Raw genomic sequence first — 16,356 nt, 5'->3', positions numbered from 1 at the left:
ACTCATCGAATCATAACAACATACTTTCATGTTTATCAATATTAATCTGAAGTTCTCACAATTAAAATCTTAGATATGTTTTACTATGCTTCGACAGTTAATCAAAACCATCCCATGTATCCATTCATTGCACAAATCACAAAAGGAATCCAATATCAATTAAATCATCAGATGTATCCGTAAATCACAGAAGATATCCAATCTTAATTGAAACACCAAATGTATCTGTAGAACAAATCACAAGGCATATCCAATTATTTAGGCAAATAAAATCAAGCAATCAATTATGTGAAATTATCTTAAATCATCAAGTGTATCTTTGAATCACAAAAGATATCCAAGAATCACTCCACACATTGAAAATAAGTAAAACAATTGAAATATTAAGCCCAATAAAATCAGATATATAGAGACTTACATGAAAGTATTGATGGTCTTCATCGGTGAGGCCCCATCCCCAACATTAGTTGGGAATTTAGCTTTACATAAAAATAAAATCGAAACCTAAACCTAAACCTAAACCTAAAGAAAAACTAAACAAAAGAATTTTGCTCTCTAAGATTGTGTTTTTCTTCTCTTGAATGCAAAGAAGTCTATTTATAGGCTTAGGAAAGTCCTAAAAACCTTATTAAACCTAGATAATTCGGAGGTCTGTCTCCCAGTCAAAATAGAAATTTGAAATTGGAATAGGATTCATCCAGATTTGTATCCTTTAATTACGGGGCGATTTTGGCATAGTAACCGTCCGAATTAGGAACATCCTATTTCACAACAAACTGTATCATTTTGAGTTAGCTTTCTAATGCCACTTGAATCACTTCAATCCAATATTTGAGCAAAAAGTTACGGTCAAAATACTGAGACATATATAGAATCTGAATTTGAATCTGATCCGAAATCTTATCCAATCTGATCTTTTATCCAATTTAATCTGATTTAACCTTATTCTTGGATTTGGTTAGACTTAACCACATCATCTAGGTCTTCTCAAAGTATGCTTTCTTTCAAACTTTTCATTTTTCCCTTTAAAGCTGTAGTTTTTCTTTAACGACCTACAAAACACTAAAAACATAAAACTAACACAAAACATTAAATAACGACACAACTAAAGGATTAACTAAAGTAAATAAAGGGGTCCAAATATGCAATATTTGGCACTTATCAATTTCAATTGATTTGATTATGTCTTTTGTTATCATGAGAGGCTAAAACAGCTGTGCAAATATCTATCTAAATTATTAGGCAAATAAATGTACGTTTAACTCGCAAGTGCACAAGATCAATATAGTAGTATAGGGTGCAAGTACGAGATCATTCCCACGAGGATTGCTAAGTTTTGCTTAAAATAAATTCCATAGTAACACAAAACAAAGATTGATTTTTGAGTTAATAAAGATAAAGGTAGGACTTCGATATCCACCACTAATCATGCTCAAATAATATAACAATATGCCAATGATTTAATCATATTATGAATACCTAATGTTTGCAAACCTAAGGGTATGTGTGTATACTCATTAAACTATAGATTTTCCTAAGCAACGAGTTAGGCATGGGTGTATACTCTAACTCTTTTTTTTCTTAAATGATTTAGCATGGGTGTATACTAAGTTGTTTTTTAAGAAAGCATAAATCTATGGAAATCGACAAATACATGGAACCTAGGACATGGGTGTATACTTCTGGTTTTTCATGTTGATTAACCCAAGAACCCAGTGTAGAATTCTTTTGTTACTTTTATTAAACCCAGGACTCGGTCATCCAAATTGATTTAATTAACTAATCCATACTACATGCATATGTTGATCAGACAAACACATATGAGGAATTCAATAAAACAGGAATTAATCAAGTTAAGCATCACAATATTACTGTTGTGCAAATTTATTTAACTCGCAAGTGCACGAGTCGATTGTAGTTTAATGGATTGCAAGTGCGAGATCGAACCCACAGAGAATTGTACTTTTGAAAAATCAACTTAAATCTAAACTAATTTTACCCTAACCTATTTCCAAAAGGGTTTTGATTTTGATTTTGAAAATTAAAATACTAAACATAAACTAAATAAACTAAGTAAATCAATAGATAAAGGTACTAAGGATGCAGAATTCACACTCACCAAATCATAACAACATACTTTATGTTCATCAATATTAATCCGAAGTTCTCACAATTTAAATCTTACGTATGTTTTACTATGCTTCAAAGAATTAATCAAAATCATCCCATGTATCCATTCATTGACCAAATCACACAAGGAATCCAAATTTAATTGAAACAACAGATGTATCTGTAGAACAAATCACACGGGATATTCAATTTTTATGAGTTAAAAACCAAGCAATCAATTATGTGAAATTATCCTAAATCATCCAGTGTATCATTGAATCACAACAAGATATCCAAGAATCATACCACATATTGAAAATAAGTAAAACAATTGAAATAATAATCCAATAAAATCGGAATAATAAAAAACTTACAATAAAGTGATGTTATTCTTCATCGGTGAGACTTCATCCCCAACCTTAGTTGAGAATTTTAAGAAAGCATTAATTTATGGAAATCGACAAATACATGGAACCTAGGACATGGGTGTATACTTCCGGTTTTCCATATTGATTAACCCAAGAACCCAATGTGGAATTCTTTTGTTACTTTTATTAAACCAGGACTTGGTCATCCAAATTGATTTAATTAACTAATCCATACTACATGCATATGTTGATCAGACAAACACATATGAGGAATTCGATAAAACAAGAATTAATCAAGTTAAGCATCACAATATAACTGTTGTGCAAATTTATTTAACTCGCAAGTGCACAAGTCGATTGTAGTTTAATGGATTGCAAGTGCGAGGTCGAACTCACAGAAAATTGTACTTTTGAAAAATCAACTTATATCTAAACTAATTTTACCCTAACCTATTTCCAAAAGGGTTTTGATTTTGATTTTGAAAACTAAAAGACTAAACGTAAACTAAATAAATTAAGTAAATCAATAGATAAATGTACTAAGGATGCGGAATCCACACTCACCAAATCATAACAACATACTTTATGTTCATCAATATTAATCCGAATTTCTCACAATTTAAATCTTATGTATGTTTTACTATGCTTCAAAGAATTAATCAAAACCATCCCATGTATCCATTCATTGACCAAATCACACAAGGAATCCAAATTTAATTCAAACACCAGATGTATCTGTAGAACAAATTACAAGGGATATTCAATTTTTATGAATTAAAAACCAAGCAATCAATTATGTGAAATTATCCTAAATCATGAAGTGTATCTTTGAATCACAACAAGATATCCAAGAATCATGCCATATATTGAAAAGAAGTAAAACAACTGAAATAATAATCCAATAAAATCGGAATAATAAAAAACTTACAATAAAGTTATTCTTCATCGGGGAGACTTCATCCCCAACCTTAGTTGAGAATTTAACTCCACATGACTATGAAATTAAAACTTAAACCTAAAGAAAAACTAAACTAAAAGAAAAGTTGTGGATTATATTCTGTCTCCAAAATTGTATCCTAAAACTAGTCTCTGGAGTTCTATATCTTTTCTTGAATGCAAAGAAGTCTATTTATAGGCTTAGGAAAGTCATAGAAGAAGCCCAAGTAAACCTAAATAATTCGTAGGTCTGTCTCCCAGTCAGAATAGAAGTCTGAAATCGGAATAGGATTCGTCCAAATTTGTGTCCTTTTATTACATGACGATTTTGGCATAGTAACCGTCCGAATTAGGAAAATTATATTTCACAACGAATTGTATTATTTTGAGTTAGCTTTCTAATGCAGCTTGAATCAATTCAATATGATATTTGAACAAAAAGTTATGATCAAAATACTTAGACATGAATAGAATCTGAATTTGAATCCACTCCGAAATCTTATCCAATCTAAAATTTAATCAAATCTGATCTTTAATCCGATTTAGCATTTTTCTTGGATTTGGTTAAATTTAACCACATCATCTAGGTTTTCTCAAAGTATGCTTTCTTCCAAACTTTGCATTTTTCCCTTTAAAGCTGTAGTTTTTCTTCAATGACCTGCAAAATACTAAAACTACAAAACTAACACAAAACATTAAATAACGACACAACTAAAGGATTAACTAATGTAAATAAAGGAGTCTAAATATGAAATATTTGGCACTTATCAAACACCCTCAAACTTACATTTTGCTAGTCCCTTAGCAAAACAAAACGAAAAATACAATGAAAGCAAGAAACATAAATCTTCATTCGTGGGAGAGACGATTGCATTTAGCATATGCCACAAGCCTTTTAAACCCCTAGGCATCCTTAGTGGACAAGTGAAGTCTCGTGAGGGCTTAACAAGAATGATACCCACAAACATTGTAGCACTATGTTGTTAACAAGAAAGAAGTTTCACATAAACCATGGTTCTTATTCATGAGCAAACTTAAAAAGACAAACACCATCATCACAGTCAAAAGGAAATCCAGAATCAAATCACTCATAAATGGACAATTGAGACCTCATATGTTTTGAAAAGTGTAAAGTGTAATTAGCATATAATCATGAAGCTTTCAGTTTAAACTCAAGACAAGTTCCATAAAATTTGTAAGAATCCCTAACAAATGAAACAACCAAGACAAGATATGCATTTTTTTTTTTTTTACAGGCCCTGCAATGTTTAACTCCCTTAAGCTTTATAATTGACTCATGTAACAAGTGTTAGGCTAATGACTCCTAAGCAGGTGGCTTTAGGGCACAAGATGTAAAACATCCCTAAGGGCTTATTAACTTAAGTAAAAAAGGCTACGAAGTTAGATTAGCCTATCATAAATCAACACTGAACTTCACACCTTTTGACGTGAACACTCAATGCTTAATGAGGCAAGAGGTCCAGTTACTCAGCGGAAAACTCAACATGAACTTTCTTTTCTTTTTCCTTCTCTTTTTTTATTTATTTTTTTCTTTTTTATATTTTATTTATTTATTTATTTATTATTATTATTATTATTTTGGTATCTTGCAAGCCAATGGTTATTCATCAATATGTCATCCAACAAATTTCAAAGAGAACAAGCTTAAGCTCAAACCTTATACCTCACAGAAAACATGCTAATGTGCTCATAAAAATTTATCTCAAAACAAGTGAAATCTCTTTTACCCAAAAATAAGTCAAAGGACTCAAACTCCGAATGACATAATGATGATGTTCAACCCTTTAAGCAAGCTAATGAAATGCAAATCACATTTACAGTTTAACTCAAACTTGACAACAACATAGCACAATTTTTTTTTTTTTCATTTTTTTTTTTAACACAAAATGACAAATAAGAATAAACAATAAGAACAAAAATAAACAGACAAAGTGTTTTTCCATACCCCCAAACTTGAATTACACATTGCCCTCAGTATGTAGTATAGAAATACATTACCAGAAGTAAGGAAACATCAAGGTGTGAAAAAGGGGCAGGGCCAAACTCAAACACCAAAACACCTGTCAACAAAAACTAACGCCAATATTTTTTCACAGAAACAAAACATCAAGAGATTAATTGCTGTTAGAAACAAAAACAAATAAAAAGAAATGCATTATAATGAAAAAGGAAAGAAAGAATTTGTGGAGTGAAGTGTAGAAAATAAACTAGAGGAGAAAACTTTACAGTGCTTTCCCCTTATCATGTGAATGTCCAACCAATCCCTTTCACCCCTTCTTCTTCAAAATTTCATACCCCTCTGGAAGGATGTTTCGCCATCTTATGTAGAATTTCTTGCTTCGAAGGATCTTCTTAGGAAAGTGGTCCCTAGATTTGTGTGCTTGTGTGCACAAGTCCTTGAGTATCTTGACATAAGATGGCTCTTTGAGACATTCAGGCGATGAAGCTTTAGATTCTTGATGTGTCTCAAGAGGGACAGTGATGCAGTCATGAGCTTCAGTACTCACTTCCATGTCACTGGGCATATCAAGATTTGTTGGTGGCTCACTGTTCTCATGGTGCTCAACTTCTTCTTCTTTTTCTTCCTCCTCAGTGTTATCAACAATTTTCTCACTCTCAAGTGTAGTGGTGACTTGAGCATGCTCAACTTGCTCTGTGTGCTCCTCTTTGTTATCCACAATTTCCTTCTCATCAACCATGTAGTGTAAAATGAATGGACATTCGCTTTGGTGGTGAGTAGGATTATAACAATATTCACAAAATAGAGATAGTCCCCACTTATTTATAGTTTTGATATAGGCCGACCTAACTGCCTTGAGTTTTGCTATTCTCCTTTTTAAGTCATCAATGTGAGCAGTTGGACAAAATTGAAATACCTCATCTTGAGGAAGATAATTTCTTGTAGCACTTTGCTCTCTTTCAAAGTTGGAGGTGGCTTGGACATGCTTATGATAACAATTTCAGGACTCATCCTCATCAATCATATAGTGTCCTTTAGCTATCAACTGACTTTGAAGCTCTTCTTCCTTATTGTTATCTTCTATGCTCTCATTGTCCCAATATTGAGTCATTGAGTCAAGTTGATGTTCAGATGGGTGTTCATTCTCACTCTGGCCAATCCATTCTTCTAACACTGCGGTAGCTTGAGTGTTGGCTTCTTTGATCTCTTGATTGGATTGTCGCAGTTCTTGTAGGGTTTGTTTGGTGAAACCTTTTAGCTCTTGTATAGCTTGGGAGTTGGACTTCTTGAGCTCTTGTATAGCTTGGAAGTTGGAATTCTTGAGCTCTTGCATAGCTTGGGAGTTGGACTGGTCAACTTTTTCTATTAATGTTTTCATTATGTCTTTCAGTGATGATTGTGGTGCACTATAGTTTGAGTGGTGTACTTCATCAAATTGGTCAGCGTAATTTCCTGTAACCTGAGCTAACCATGAGAAATTAGATTGGTTGCTCCAGTCCGGGTTGTAATAATTGGAATTTGAATCAAACCCTGGACTCGAGAAACTGATATTCATTTGCTCATATGAAAAATTAGATACTTGTCCCCATGATGGACAATAACTATAATGATGATAGGGATTGGAGCAGTATGAACATGGCTTATGTGGGTAAAATTTTTTATGGTAGTTGGTAGGAGCTGGTGTCCTATAATTAGGAGAGGCATTAAAATCATTAAAATGAAAATTCATGCTTCCCTATCACTTTTTAGATGCAAGTATCCCACATAAAACATTAACCATTTTTTTAAAAATAAAATAAACTAAAAAAAAAAGACTAACTAACTAAAAAAAATAAAACTAAAATTTAAAAACTCACAAAAAGGACCAAAAATAAATTTTTGGCAACAATCTACGGAATTGCTGCAATCTGCTGGTGCTGCCTCTAGAGGTGAGCTTGAGTGCTGGCTGGGCGCGATCGATCGCACTAGCAGGGGCGTGCGGAAGGTGGTTGCGGCAGAGCTGTAAAAAAAAAAAAAAACAAAAAAAAATCTTTTTTTTTTTTAATATTAGTAACAGAAATAAAACAAAACAAATTGCAGAAAAAATAAAATCCTAATTATAACTAGTAGACGAATAAAACAAATTTAGAAATAAATTGGTTTAAAAAATTGAACAATTCCTTGTGGGTTCGACCTTGCACTTGAAATCCATTAACTACAATTGATTTGTATACTTGCGAGTATTAAAATTTGCTCAACAAGTTTTTGGCGCCGTTGCCAGGGACCCATAGGGAACTGTATTTTTGAAAGAAATTTTAAATCTAAATTAATTAAACCCTAATCTAGTTCCAAATTTTTGAGAGAATTTTTTGTTTGAATGAAAAAGTAAAAACATAAGCAATTTAAAGTGATTGAAATCTTATGACGAAGCACTAAGTTTTCGGAATCCGCACTCACAAATTCATAACAACATAATTTCATGATCTATAATATTCCCCAAAGTTCTCACATATAAATCTTATGTTTGTTTTACTATTGCTTCAAAGAATTAATCAAAGGATCCCATGTATCAATTCATAACCCAAATCACAAAAGAAATCCAATATTCGATCAAATCATTAATTGTATCCGTAAATCACAAGAAAATATCCAATCTTTATCAAAACATCAATTGTATCTAGAGAATAAATCACAAGGGAAATCCAATTTTTAACAAAGAAAACCAAGCAATCAATTGAATTGAATAATCTTAAATCATCAATTGAATCCTTGAATCACAAAAGATATCCAAGAGTTATTCAATCCAATTGATTAGAAGTAAAACAATAGAGCAATTAAACCATTAAATTGGGAAATATTACATACATGCAACAAAGTTGCTAATCATAAGTGAGGTTTCATCTTCAACCCTAGTTGAAGGTTTAGCCTCTCATGTTATTGAAAGATAAAACAAGATTGATTGAATTCATAATGTAAAATTGAGTACTTACAAATACAAAGTTGAGATCCAAAAGCTAGGAAAACCTTATACTCCCTTCATCTCCTCTGCAATCTTGAAATTCGTAGCCTCCTCAATTAATCTGATAATTCCCTATTTATAGACCTAAAACCTAGGGTTTTACAAGTTGAAATCGGATAAAATTCGTCCAAGTTTGTGTCCTTTTATTTCGGGAAAATTTTGGTATAGTAACAGTCCGAATTAGAAAAATCCTATTTCACAACAAATTGTAGTATTTTGAGTTAGCTTTCCAATGCAGCTTGAATCATATCAATCCGATATTGAAGTAGAAAATTATGATCAAAATACTGAGACATGTGCAGAATCTGAATTTGAATCTACTCCGAAATCTTATCAAATCTGAAATTTAATCCAATCTGATCTTTAATTCGATTTAACATTTTTCTTGGATTTGGTTAAACTTAACCACATCATTTAGGTCTTCTCAAAGTATACTTTCTTCCAAACTTTGCATTTTTTCCTCTAAAGCTGTAGTTTTTCTTTAATGACCTATAAAATACTAAAATAAAACTAACATAAAATATTAAATAACGACACAACTAAATGATTAACTAATGTAAATGAAGGGGTCTAAATATGGAATATTTGGCACTTATCAATGATTATCACAAAGGCGCCAATATTGAAATACTAAATAAACATAATTAGGACTTCAATCTTGCCCTACTAAGTAGTTTAGTTACACATGAGTTTGATGTTAAACATCTTCATAAATTAAAATAGAAAGGAAAAGAATAAACCCGAAACTTGAACTTGAAGGGCTCCAATTCTTCTCCTTGGAATTGTGTGTCTATTCTGTGGCCACCCAGAAATGGCAAAAAGAAAGGAAGCTTGGGCGCTACTAAGAAATCTATTCCACTTTCGACCAATCCCATGGCTTCGTGTGGGGGACTTTAAGAGATTGTGGACTTATCATAGAAAAAAAGGCATTGCAAACCGTGCTAGGGGGCAAATGGAAGATTTTCAACGTGCATTGGAGTATAGCAGTTTACATGACTTGGGGTTTAAGGGGCCTAAGTACACTTGGAACAATGGGCAGCACGGAAGAGGATATACACAAGAATGGTTGGATAGGGCGGTTGCGAATATAGAATGGAGTGCTTTATGGACTACCGCAAGGGTTGAGGTCTTGGCATGCCACACATCAGACCACCATCCCCTACTTCTCACTTTAAATACCAATGGCGCTAAGGCTGGTCGAAAGCCCAAGCAGTTTCTGATTGAAGCACAGTGGTCAAAATGTTGGGATTTCCCTAAGGTTATTCTTGAATCCTAGAAACCGAGACTCGAAGGTGGGAACCCATGACTGACTTTTGTGGGAAAACTTCAAAGGTGCAAGCAGACAATAAAACAGTGGGTCAGAAAAAAAGAAGCAGCCGACAGAGGTGTTGATTCAAGGAAAAACAAAAGAATTGGCATTAATTCAGGAGGAGGCAAGTTCCCATGCTAGGTATATATATTGAGAAAGCACTGAAAGATGAGTTGAATGCTTTAATGGAACAAGAAGACCTAAGGTGGTGACAATGGGCTAAGGAGGATTGGTTGCGAGATGGAGACCGTAACACAAAATATTTTCATGCATGCGCTAACCAGCATCAACGGTGTAACCAGATATAGCAGATCCCTGACTGGGAGGGACGAATTTGTGCAAAGTAGGATACCATTGAAGCTACTTTCATTGATTATTATCAAGCCCTCTTCACCATGGCTACACCTACTAATGTCGAGGACTGCACTAGAGCCATTGGAGGGAGACTCATGAACTTAATGAAGTCTCAATTGGTTGCTGATTTTTTGGAGGACGAGTATAGGGCCTTAATGCAGATGGCACCACTCAAGGCTCCGAGAGCAGACGGCTTCTCGGTAGGTTTTTATCAACAACACTAGGCCACTGTTGGTCCAAAGGTATGTAGTGCAGTTTTATTTTTCCTCAATGGTTCAAAGATGGATAAAAAAATCAATGCAACTCATATTTGATCTAATCCCGAAAAAAAAAAAAAAAAAATAGTTCCTAGTTGTGTCTCTGATTTCAGGCCCATCAGCCTTTGCAATGTGATTTATATACTTATCTCCAAAGTTTTGGCGAACTGGCCCAAGATGGTTCTTCCACATATTATTTATGATAATCAGAGTGCTTTCATCCCAAGTAGATTGATTTCTGATAATGTTGTGGCAGCCTACAAAACTCTACATTCCACGTACACAATAATGTGGAGTAAAGTGGACTACATGGGAGTGAAGCTTGAAATGAGCAAGGCTTAAGACAGAGTGAAGTGGGGTTTTTTGAAAGCTATCATGAGAAAAATGGAGTTCCCAGAGGAATGGATTAAATTAATTATTGAATGTGTGAGCACAGTGTCTTATGCCATTTTCGTGAATGGACAGCCAGTGGGGAATATTACACCATCTTGAGGGATTTGCCAAGGTGACCCTTTGTCACCTTACCTTTCCCTCCTTTATGCGGAAGCGCTAAGCTCTCTTTTGATCCAAGCGGAAAAGAAAGGGGTTTTAACTGGGGTACCTACTTCCAAAAAAGGACCTAAGTTAAGCCATCTTTTCTTTGCAGACGACAACTTGATTTTTTGTAAGGCGAATTCGGTGGAGTGGAAACGATTAACAAAGCTATTGGAAATATATGAAGCTACATCAGGTCAGAAACTTAGCAAGGATAAGACCTCAATTTTTTTCAGCTGCAATACAAGTATGGAACAGAGGTTAGAAATCTCCCAACTTTCAGGACTACAAGCCACTCAAAGCTATGATAAATACATGGGGTTTCCAACGCTAGTGGGGGAATCAAGAACGCAGGCCTTCAAAAGTATTAAGGACAGAGTATGGAATTTCCTACATAACTGGAAGACGAAATTATTGGATTTTAATTAAGGCGGTGGCCTAGGCAATTCCCTACCTATTGTATGAATGTGTTTTTGCTTCCATTAGCTTTGTGTAAGGGATACAAGGGATGATGCAATGGTTTTGAAGGGGACACAAAGAGAATACTTCTAGAATACACTAGATGAGTTGGGGGAAAATGGGTATTTCAAAATCCCAGGGTGGATTGGGTTTTCATGACTTGGCGACTTTTAACAAAGCTCTCCTAGCAAAACAGATTTGGTGGTTGTTGCAATGCCCGGATTCGTTGGTTGCGAGGATCCTGAAAGCTAAATATTATCCATCTTGTTCTATCCTGGAGGCAGGAATGGGGAATAAACCCGCCTATGCACGGCGGAGTATCATGGCGGCACAATCGGTCCTCCAAAATGGCCTTATATGGAGGATAGGAGATGGAAGCAACATTTCAGTTTGGGGGGATAGTTGGATCCTGACCCCAACTTCATACATGATTCAATCCCCAAGAATAATCCTAGAGGAGCGGGCTCGTGTTTCAGAGCTTATTGATCATGAAACGAAGCAGTGGAAGACCATCCTTGTCTCTGAAATCTTTTAAGAGATAGAAGCGAATGTAATCAAAAGCATCCCAATGAGCCCACTACATGTGCGGGATCGGCTTATATGGCATTGTACAAAAAATGGCATCTTCTTTGTAAGAAGCACCTATTATTTGGAGTTGGAGATGCAAGCGAATATGCATAGTGGGGACTCTAAGCCTGCAGGCAATAAGGACGTGTGGAATGCTGGCTAGAATATGATGGTCCCGAATATAGTTAAGATGTTCCTATGGAGAGCCCTACACAACCTCCTCCCCACCAAGGTCAATCTTTTCTAAAATAGAGTAATCCAAAATAAAATGTTCCCCATCTGTGAAATAGAGGAGGAGATAGTGGAACATATCTTGTGGAGCTGCCCTTTGTCAACTGATGTGAGGGGAGAGGGGCCGGTCAAACTGCAAAAAGCAGGAAATACGGGTGGAAGTTTTTTCACTATCTTTGAGAAATTGATAGTTTGGTGTGAGAGGGCTGAACTAGAAATATTTGCAGTTACGGCAAGATGTATTTGGCTCAAGAGGAACGTAGTAGTCCATGGAGAACATTTCTCTCACCCAAACCAGTTGTTACGTGAAGCTATGGGAGCATTGGAAGAGTATCAACGGGTGACCCATGAGGCAAAATGGGAAGATATGAAGGGGTCGGATAGTAACGTGGTCAAGTGGCAACCCCCACCAAAACACATGATAAAGCTGAATTGGGACTGTTGTCACAAATATCTACCTAAATTAATAGGCAAATAATTGGAAGTTTTACCCGCAAGTGCACGAGGTCAACACAGTAGTATAGGGTGCAAGTACGGGGTCATTTCCATGAGGATTGCTAGATTTTGTCTAAAATTAAATTCCAAAAGTAAAACAAAACAAAGATTGGATTTTGATTTGATGATAATAATAAAAAAGGTAGGGCTTTGATATCCACCACTAGTTATATTTAGATAACATATCAATATGCCAATATTTTAATCATGTTATGTATATTTAATATTTGTCAACCTAAGGGCATGGGTGTATACTCTAACTCTTTTATTTCTTAAAGGATTTAGCATGGGTGTATACTAAGTTGTTCTTTAAGAAAGCATATATTCTATGGAAATTGATAAACACATGAGGCCTAGTTCGCACAAAGCTACAAAACCCTAAAAGTTGCTCTTTCCATATTGAGGCAGACGGCTGACTTGGCCTTCACGCATGGGTGTGCTTAATCACAACTCGTGTGCGATCGATCGCAGGTTTGCAATCGATCCTCTTATGCTGGTGCTCGATCGTAGGTGCCTTGCGCATTATGGTCCTCGCCTGTAGTGCACTCGATCGCAGCTCCCTACAATCGATCGCTCTACCAGAACCTCCAAAATTCCCAAAATAGCTCTTTTCTACTCAAGACTTCCGAAATTACTTCCTTTTCTTCCAATGACCTACAAAATCAAGGAAAGCACATAAAAGAACTAAAGTGGCCTAAATTAATCAAAATTAAAGGATTAACACATGTAAGTTAAGGGCTAAAAATATGAATATTTTAGCACTTAACACACCCCCAAACTTACATATTGCTAGTCCCTTAGCAATACAAAACTAAAAACAAAATGAAAAACAGAGAACAACAAGATAAATCCATCTTTCGTGGAATGTACGGTTGCATTTAGCGTATGCGACAAGCCTTTTAATCCCCTAGGAATTTCCTAGAGGACGAGTGAAGTCTCGTAAGGATTTTCCAAAAATGTTACCCACAAACATCATGCACAGTTCAGGTTATTCCAAAAATTAAAGCATCACTTCAAGATAATGATTTTCATTCATTAGCAAGCTTAAAAAGACGAACTCCATCTTCACAATGAATTGGAATCTCAAAGTTCAATTACTTACAAAGGACATGCTAAAACATCACAAGTTTGAAAACAATGTAAGGTGAACTAGCACAAAATTATGAAGCTTCCAAATCTTTCCAATGTGTAATGTCTCCATATCTCAAAATTCACTGAAATCCTTATTAGAATGAACAACAATGGCATATTTATTTCTCTTCTTTCCTTTTTTTTTTTTTAGTCAGGTTGTGCAATGTTTGGTTCCGTTAAGCTTTCTAATTGACCCATGTAACGAATGTTAAGTCAATGACTCCCAAACCAGATGGTTTTAGGGCATTAGGTGGAGAGACACCCCTAAGGACCTACTAACTCGAGTCAAAAAGGCTACAAAACCAAACTAACCATGACATTAATCAAATAAAAAATTTTCACCTTTTGACGTAAACACTCAATGCTTTGAGGCAAGAGGTCCAGTTATTCAGTGAAAAGCTTATCAATGATCATTTATTTATATACATATTTTCTCTTTTTTTTTTTTTTTTTTTTTTTTTTTTTTTTTTTATGTTGTATATGCCAGAGTGTCCATCTAATAAGTCATCCAATTTCATCCAAGATACAAAAACACACACATCTGACCTCATGTCATACCTCACAAATCATGTGCTAATGTGCTTGTGTGGTCAGATCAAACATGTGATTTTTCAACTGTCCTAAGCAAGTAGTCAAACTGACAAATTCTCTCATCAGATCATGTGTTCAAAATTTTAAGCTCACTGATGAATTCAAGCCATGATTCTTTTAGATTAACCACAATTTTTAGGCAAACATGAACACGCATAAAACTTGTTTGTTTGTTTTTTTTTTTTTTTTTTTTTTTTTTGAATAAACAAACAAACACGCAAAACAAATAACATGAAACTGGAACAAAGTGTGTGTAAACAACACGTGTTCCCATACCCCCAAACTTAAATGACACATTGTCCCCAATGTGTCTAAATTAAGGAAAGAATGTACCTGGGAGATGGACGACAACGTCATGGAAAGCATGGCTCATAGCACACTTGTCCCTTCAAAATAAGAAAACACAAAAACAAGTAAAAAGAAACAAACCTAAAGATAAATTAAAAGATGAAATAAAACACATAGATAAAATAGTAGGATAAACTATGGGGTGCTTCCCATGAGCTCTAAGTTTAACGTCTTCAGCCAGACGATGGTCCCTGCTTAGTGCTGTCCAGAAGAAGATGCTCCAGGTGGCGGTACTGCATGTTGGACGGATTGGAGTGCCAAATCTTCATCTCTTGGTACTAATTTTACTTCAAGATATGGCTTGACTCTGTGTCCATTGACCTTGAATGACTGATTTGTCTGTGGGTTATGAGCCTCCAAAGCTCTATAAGGGATTACATGTGTAACAATGCAAGGTTCAGACCATCTTGACTTGAGCTTCCCAGGGAAGAGTTTCAATCTTGAATTATAGATCAATACCTTTTGTCCTACTTGAAACTCCTTCCTGACCAGTTGCTTGTCATGGTATGCTTTGGTTCTGTCCTTGTAGAGCTTGGCATTCTCATATGCATCATGCCTCAATTCCTCCAGTTCATTTAGTTGGAACTTCCTTTTGTCACCAGCTTGCTTCATATCAAAGTTAAACTTCTTGATGGCCCAGTATGCTTTGTGTTCCAATTCCACTGGTAGATGACATGCTTTCCCAAAAACCAAAAGATATGGAGACATACCAATAGGTGTCTTGTAAGTTGACCTATAAGCCCATAGTGCATCATTCAAGCATAGTGACCAAGCCTTCCTATTGGGATTCACTGTTCTTTCAAGGATACCTTTGATCTCTCTGTTGCTAATCTCTACTTGACCACTGGTTCGGGGGTGGTATGGAGTGCCAACCTTATGAGTAATGCCATACTTCTTTATCACAAAGGCAAAGACATAGTTGTTGAAGTGGCTTCCCCCATCACTAATGATTGCCCTTGGTGTCTCAAATCTAGCAAAGATGTTTTCCTGCAAAAATTTCACAACCACTTTATCATCATTAGTCTTTGAGGGGATAGCCTCGACCCATTTAGACACATAATCCACACCCACATGAATATATAAATAAATGAATGAGTTAGGAAATGGTCACATGAAGTCAATACCCTAGACATCGAAGAGCTCTACCACTTAAATATTTTGTAGTGGCATTTGATTTCTAGATGAGATGTTACATGTCCTTTGGCATCTATCACAAGAGCTGCAAAACAAGAAAGCACCTTTAAACACATTAGGCCAATAGAAACCAGATTGTAATACCTTAAGAGCTGTTCTCTTGGCCCTAAAGTGTCCACCACAAGCAAACTGATGATAATGCTGCAAAATACTTAGGTACTCTTCTTCTGGGACACATCTTCTAATGATTTAATCAGGGCAGAATTTGAACAAATAGGGGTCATCCCAATGGTATTGTGTAGATATAGACATTAACCTATTCCTTTCTTGACTAGACATACCTGGAGGAAACACTTTGGCAGTTATATAATTCACTATATCTGCATACCATGGGAGCTGGATATCAACTGCAAACAACTGCTCATCTGGAAAATTTTCATTCAATGGAAGCTCATCTCCTTCTTCTTCATGGAGTAGTCTGGATAAGTGACCTGCCACCACATTCTCACTACCCTTCTTGTCTCTAATCTCAAGGTTAAATTCTTGTAGAAGTA

The sequence above is a fragment of the Corylus avellana genome, chromosome 3 (assembly GCF_965113065.1).
Source record: "Corylus avellana chromosome 3, dhCorAvel1.hap1.2, whole genome shotgun sequence".
Taxonomy (NCBI): Eukaryota; Viridiplantae; Streptophyta; class Magnoliopsida; order Fagales; family Betulaceae; genus Corylus; species Corylus avellana.
The sequence above is the reverse complement of the archived record's forward strand: the minus strand, read 5'-3'. Positions refer to the sequence as shown.